We start from the raw sequence: 7,620 nt of genomic DNA on the forward strand, positions 1-7,620 counted from the left end.
ATTATTTGGGGTGATACTATGTCTTAGATTATTGGGTGATGTGAATGGGGATGGAAATGTGTTGCTGGAAAAGCACAGCAGGTCAGGCAGCATCTAGGGAACAGGAGAATCGATGTTTCGGGCATTAGCCCTTCTTCAGGATGTGAATGGGCAAGGTAGATTGATGGGTAAATAAATAGGAAGGGTTTAGATGGATATTGGCCAAATACTGGCAAATGGGATTAGATTAATATAGGATATCTGGTCAGCATACACGAATTGGGCTGAAGGGTCTGCTTCCATGCTATACAACTCTATGATTCGATAACTCAGGAGATATGGGTCCAGTTGACCATTCACTGAGATCATAGCTAATCATCTCCCTGAATGACACATGTCCCTTCACTTTCCTCAGTGAAAGTCTCCAGGAATCTATTGGTTTTCATCTTGAAGATGCTCAATGATTGAGCTCACACAGCCCTCTGGAGTAGCGAATTTTCAAGTGTCATTGACCTTTCACAGGAAAAGTCTTCTTCATCTCAGTCTTAAGTGGTCCATCCTAAACATAAGATAATGTCACCTGGTTTTAAACTTCCCAGCCGGAGAAACCCACTGTTTCCAAACACACTGCCGCTGCAAAATGTTTGCAAGTTGTAATCAGGTCACCCCTTGTGAAACTTGAGGGAAAACAGACCCAGTATACTCAATTTCTACTCATAAGATAACCACACCATCCCAAGGATTAACCCAGTGAACATCCGTTAATTATGTTGTCATCACAGCAAATATATCCCTGCTTGGTGAAAAGTAACAAAACTTTGCCAAGACTCTGTATAGCTTCAATAAAACATCTTTATTTCTGCATTCAAATCCCCTTATCATGAAGGCCAACACACTACTGCCTTCCTAATTACTTGCTATACCTGTGTGCTAACTTCAAATGATTCGTCAAAAGGGACACACAGGTCCCTTTGACACCACACGACCCAACTTCTCACTGTTTAGGAAATATTCTGTCTTCCTGCTTTTCCTCTACTGAGGTGAGTAGCTAATGAAGGAGCAGTGCTCTGAAAGCTAGTGCTTCCAAATAAACCTGTTGGACTATAACCTGGTGTTGTGTGATTTTTAACTTTGTCCACACCAGTCCAACACTGGCTCCTCCACATCATGGTGACACATTTATTAATAAAGCACCCCAACTGCATTGGATAACAGTCTGTACAAATCCTCTTGCGGCCTCTTTGAATTTGAGTCATAGACATACAGCACAGAAACAGACCCCTCGGTCTAACCTGTCCATGCTGACCAGATATCCTAAATTAATCAAGGCCTCTTCGCCAGCATTTGGCCCATACCCCTCAAAACTCTTCCTATGCATTAACCCATCCAGGTGTCTTTTAATTGTGCAATTGTAACAGCCTCAACCACTTCTTCTGGAAGCTCATTCCATATACACACCAACCTCTGAGTGAAAAAGTTGCCCCTTTGGTCCCTTTTAAATCTTTCCCAGCTCACCTTAAAACTATGCCATCTAGTTTTGAAATCCCCTGCCGTGGAGAAAAGACCTTAGCTCTTCACCCTATCCATGCCTGTCATGATTTTATCAACTTCTATAAGGTCACCCCTCAGCCTCTGATGCTCGAGGGAAAATAGCCCCAAGCCTATTCAGCCTCTTCCTTTAGCTCAAACCCTCCAATCCCTTCACAACAGCCTTTCCTAAAGCACGGAGAGCAGAACTGCATGGGGAATTGCAAAAGTGTCCTAACCAATGTCCTGTACAAATGCAACATGACCTGCCAATGCACTCAATGCACTCACCAATAAAGGCAAACATACCAAATGTTTTCTTTACCATCTTCTCTACCTGTGACTCCACTTTCAAGGAACTATGAACCTGCGCTCCAAGTTCTCTTTGTTCAGCAACACTCCTCAGGACCTTACCATTAAGTGTATAAGTTCTTTCCAAAATGCAGCAACTCACATTTATCTAAATTAAACTTCATCTGCCACTCCTTGGCCCATTGGTTCATCTCTGAAGTAGCCACCTTCACTGTCCACTACACCTCCAAGTTTAGAGTCATCTGCAAACTTACTAACTATCCCTCTTGTGTTGACATCTAAGTAATTTATAGAAATTGAGTTATAAAGCCATACAGCTCGGAAACAGACCTTTGGTCCAACTAGTCCATGCCAAACATAATCCAAAGGAAACTAGTCCCACCTGCCTGCTCCCCACCTTTTCTATTTATGTATCCATCCAAATGTCTTTTAAACGTTCTAATTCTCCCTGGATCCACCACCTCCTCAGGAAGTTCATTCCAAATGCAAACCACCCACTGTGTAAAAAATCTGTCTCTCATGTCTTTTTTGAAATCTCTCTCCTCTCACCTTAAAAATGTGCCCCCTCGTCTAAAATTCCCCATCATAGGGAAAGACAACTACCATTAACTCTATCTATAGATTTAGATTTAGATTTAGATTACTTACAGTGTGGAAACAGGCCCTTCGGCCCAACAAGTCCACACCGCCCCGCCGAAGCGCAACCCACCCATACCCCTACATTTACCCCTTACCTAACACTACGGGAAATTTAGCATGGCCAATTCACCTGACCTGCACATCTTTGGACTGTGGGAGGAAACCGGAGCACCCGGAGGAAACCCACGCAGACACGGGGAGAACGTGCAAACTCCACACAGTCAGTCGCCTATGGCGGGAATTGAACCCGGGTCTCCGGCGCTGTGAGGCAGCTGTGCTAACCACTGGGCCACCGTGCTTCTAAGTATTTCATAAACTTCTATCAGGTCGCCTCTCAAGCTTCTACACTCAAGTGAAACTAGCCCCAGCATATTCAGTCTCTTCCTCGTTAACCCAGTCTATGTGTAAGCTGAAATAGCCCATTATTATTACATTTCCCTCTTTACATACATCTCTAAGATCCAAATTTGCATCCTGAATTTATGAAAAGCTCTGTAGAAATGGGGTTTCTTACTATCTTTTTATTGAGGCTCAGCTTTGGACATTCTGAACAAGGTTCACACTGGACTTGAAACATTAACTCTGTTTTTCTCTCCACAAATGTTACCAGATTTGTTGAGTTTCTCCAGCATTTTCTGTGTTTGTTTCAGAAACATTGCTGGTTTGTAAGGTCAGGTGTTGTTCACTAAATCTTAAAAGAAACTCACAGAAATATACTTTTATCTTAGTATCTGGGCACTCAAAAATACTTAATATTGCCTGTTAAACTAATCCCTGTATTTCATTGAGTACAGGAGTTGGGAGGTCATGTTGCAGCTGTGCAGGACATTGGTTAGGCCACTTTTGGAATATTGCGTGCAATTCTGGTCTCCTTCCTATAGGAAGGATGTTGTGAAACTCAAAATGGTTCGGAAAAGACTTGCAAGGATGTTACCAGAGTTGGAGAATTTGAGCTATAGGGAGAAGTTGAATCGGCTAGGGCTGTTTTCCCTGGAGTGTTGGAGGCTGAGGGTTGACCTTATAGAGGTTGATAAAATCATGAGGGGCATGGACAGGATAAATAGACAAAGTCATTTCCCTGGAGTGGGGGAATCCAGAACTAGATGGTATAGGTTTAGGGTGAGAGGGGAAAGATGTAAAAGAGGCCTAACGGGCAACTTTTTCATACAGAGTGTGGTACGTGTATGGAATGAGCTGCCAGAGGAAGTGGTGGAGGCTGGTACAATTGCAGCATTTAAAAGGCATCTGGTTGGGTATATGAATAGGAAGGATTTGGAGGGGTATGGGCCAGGTGCTGGCAGGTGGGACTAGATTGGGTTGGGATATCTGGTCGGCATGGATGAATTGGACTGAACGGTCTGTTTCCGTGCTGTACACCTCTATGACTCTATAACTCTATTTGCTACTGAAGTTTAATTCTTGATCAGCAAAACATTTTAAATGTCACATGCCTGTCATTGATGACAACTGTTCCAGCTCTGCGGCTGCATTCGGTCCTAATGCTATCGTGTGGATAACTGCACCACTTTGTTTCACCTCCGAGAAACAACTGCTTATCCCACCATCCCCACCAGCAGTCAGCAAAACGATTTCATCACCATTTGTAGATCCGTCATCACCACCAAGTACCTGTAAAGCCATTGTTCATTGTCAATGTGGGAAAAGTGTAATAATGATGTGGACTGTAATGAATTATCAAATGTCTCTGACTTACCTGAAAACCAGCTCGAACCCCTGCACAAATGTTTGTTCCACCACTAGCTATTTTAGGTAGAAGATTTTTCAGCTTTTTTCGTGAATCCTCACTCTCAATTACTGTCAATTCGTGAATCACAGTTGCATAACTGTGAAAACCAACTATGCCAACATATGAATGATCTTCAATGATCTGGAGTAAAAATATCCCAGCCGCTTGCTGAAGCCTTTGAATTCGATTTCCCTGCAAACACAAACAACTCATCTCAAATTCAAAACTCAGTCTCCCAAACCATTTGTCATTTTCATAATTTGTAAAAGTAAATAAAACCAAAGTACTGTGGATACTGGGGTTTTAAAATAGACCCAGAAAATGCGAAAGAAACTTAGCCGGACTGGAAGCATCGGGGGAAAGAAACAAAGTTAATCTTTCTGAGAAGAGTCATTCAAATTCAAAATTTTAACACTGCTTTTCTCTCTCCAGGTACTGCCAGGTCTGCTGAGTTTCTCCTGCGTTTTCTGTGTTCATTTCATATCATGTACACTCTGTATCAAAAGGTATAAGTAGAATAAATCTTTCAAATTAAGTTTAACAAATCTCAATCACTTGTTTTGTGAATTGTAACAAAAACAGACTTCAGTACATTATCTTGGCTGACATGCTAGTGCAATACTGAAGGAATGCTGCAGGATTTCTGGATAAGAAATTAAATTAAGCCAACTTGCTGGGAAAGCTTTTAGAAATGATAGACCAGGATACCAGCAATTGTGACTTGGACAAGTGTGGATTAATTATGGAATGGCAGCAGGATTTATTAAATAAAATCAAAAATACTTATAATTAGAACTTTACAGCGCAGTACATACCCTTCGGCCTATGAAATTACCTTAAATAAAATAAAAGTGCTGTCTATTCCAAGGTCAGTCAAGCAGCATTTGTGAAAAGAAGGTTAACATTCAGGTTGAGACCTTAAACTCTGATTGTCTTCTCGCACAGCCTGGCCTGGTGAATACTCACAGGATTCCCTTTGTTTCAGAATTCTAACATCTGTAGTATTCTGCTATGGCATTAATTTTTATTGGGACTTGTTCAAGGCAAATTGCACTCAACAAAACTAGCAGAGGTTTTGTTAAGGCAACAGAGGTCTGATGAGGAAAATATGCTTGATGGTAAAAATCAAAAGGTGTTTAACAAAGTGTCTCATCATTAAGTTTGCACTAAACGTTGTAACTAATTAAGTAAATATTAGCATGGATACAACATTGACTGAGTGACACAAAAGGGGCAGTAGTTGCAAACAGTTCCTCTTGCTCTGGGGAAAGCTATATATAGTGTGTATCCTATCTACTAAGAATACTGTATGTTGATCTATACTACTGACTTATTGTTGCGGTTCTGTTCGCCGAGCTGGAAATTTTTGTTGCAAACGTTTCGTCCCCTGTCTAGGTGACATCCTCAGTGCTTGGGAACCTCCTGTGAAGCGCTTCTGTGGTGTTTCCTCCGGCATTTATAGTGGCCTGTCCCTGCCGCCTCCGGTTGTCAGTTTCAGCTGTCCGCTGTACTGGCCCTATAATGGTAGTGTTGTCCCAGTCGAATTCATGTTGCTTGTCGTCTGCATGTGTGGCTACTAAGGATAGCTGGTCGTGGCGTTTCGTGGCTAGTTGATGTTCATGGATGCGGATCGTTAGCTGTCTTCCTGTTTGTCCTATATAGTGTTTTGTGCAGTCTTTGCATGGGATTTTGTACACTATATTAGTTTTGCTCATGCTGGGTATCGGGTCCTTCGTTCTGGTGAGTTGTTGTCTGAGGGTGACTGTTGGTTTGTGTGCTGCTATAAATCCTAGTGGTCGCAGTAGTCTAAACTGCAGTAATGGAATCTAATCTAAACAGGACTTTGAACCCATCAACAAAGACGGCATACTTAAACTACTGGACTTGTGCCTCACAACACACTTCACATTCAACAACCAGATATACGAACAAATCAACGGAACACCCATGGGCTCACCGATCTCTGGACTCATAGCAGAAGCAGTAATGCAAAGGTTAGAACAAACAGTCTTACCACAAATTCAACCCAAAGTCTGGGTCAGATATGTTGATGACACCTTTGTAATCATTAAAAACACAGAAATAGAGAAAACACACCAGATCATCAACGCCACACTCACAGGAATCCGATTCATGAGAGAAGAAGAAAAGGACAACCAACTCCCATTCCTCGACGCGATGGTACAGAGAACACCGAACGGAGAATTCACCACAAAGGTATACAGGAAAGCCACACACACAGACCAAGTCCTGAACTATGAAAGCAACCACCCCAACACACACAAACGAAGTTGCATCAAGACACTATTCAAAAGGGCCACAACACACTGCAGCACACCAGAATTGCAAAAAGAGGAAGAGGAACACTTCCACAACGTATTCGCCAAAAACGTATATCCGCGCAATTTCATCAACAGATGCCTAAGAGAAAGACAACGGAACGAGGACATGCCGCAACCCAAAGGACTAGCCATATTACCATACATCAGGAGCATTTCAGAACTGACAGCCAGACTACTGCGACCACTAGGACTTATAACAGCACACAAACCAAGAGCCACCCTCAGACAACAACTCACCAGAACGAAGGACCCGATACCCAGCATGAGCAAAACCCAACACTACCATTATAGGGCAAGCCAAACAAAGAACAGCCAGGGAATTCCTAGAAGCATGGCACTCATCCACAAACTCCATCAACAAACACATCAACCTGGACCCAATATACCGGCCACTACAGAGGACAGCTGAAACTGACAACCGGAAGCGGCAGGGACAGGCCACTATAAATGTCGGAGTAAACACCACAGAAGCGCTTCACAGGAGGCTCCCAAGCACTGAGGATGTCACCTAGAGAGGGGACGAAACGTTTGCAACAAAAATTTCCAGCTCGGCGAACAGAACCATAACAACGAGCACCCAAGCTACAAATCGTCTCACAAACTTTGAACTACTGACTTATACTTAGTTTTACAATTTGAAAATTTTCAATGACATAAAACTTGGAAGTATAGTGAACTGTGGGGAGGATACTAATAGACATCAAGAGGATAAACAAAAAAACAAAAGAACTGTGGTTGCTGGAAATCAGAAACAAAAACAGAACTTGGTGGAAAATCTCAGCAGGTCTAGCATCATGTCGAGAGAAACCAGAGACTGAAACCAAAATAGAACCCAAAAGGTTAAACAATTTCTCTCCATAGACACTGCCAGACCTGCTGAGATTTTCCAGCAATTTCTGTTTTAGATCAAGAAGACATATTCCATTTGCTAATTGTATGTTCATTCTGTACATTAATTAATGTCATCCTGTGTTTCATCTCAGTCCTCTTCTAGATTAGCCACATATCCCAAGTAAGATATTATCTGTACATTTTGAAATTGTGTTTTTAATTCCTGAGTTTGTGTCATTAATG

General features: G+C 42.2%; 1 protein-coding gene across 1 annotated transcript in view; it reads right to left on the reverse strand.

The window, feature by feature from the left end:
- The window catches only part of LOC122554127 (calcium-activated chloride channel regulator 1-like), a 104,356-nt gene that overhangs the window by 95,769 nt on the left and 967 nt on the right, over nucleotides 1-7,620 (reverse strand). The window lies entirely within an intron of this gene.

The sequence above is a fragment of the Chiloscyllium plagiosum genome, chromosome 11 (assembly GCF_004010195.1).
Source record: "Chiloscyllium plagiosum isolate BGI_BamShark_2017 chromosome 11, ASM401019v2, whole genome shotgun sequence".
NCBI classification, from domain to species: domain Eukaryota; kingdom Metazoa; phylum Chordata; class Chondrichthyes; order Orectolobiformes; family Hemiscylliidae; genus Chiloscyllium; species Chiloscyllium plagiosum.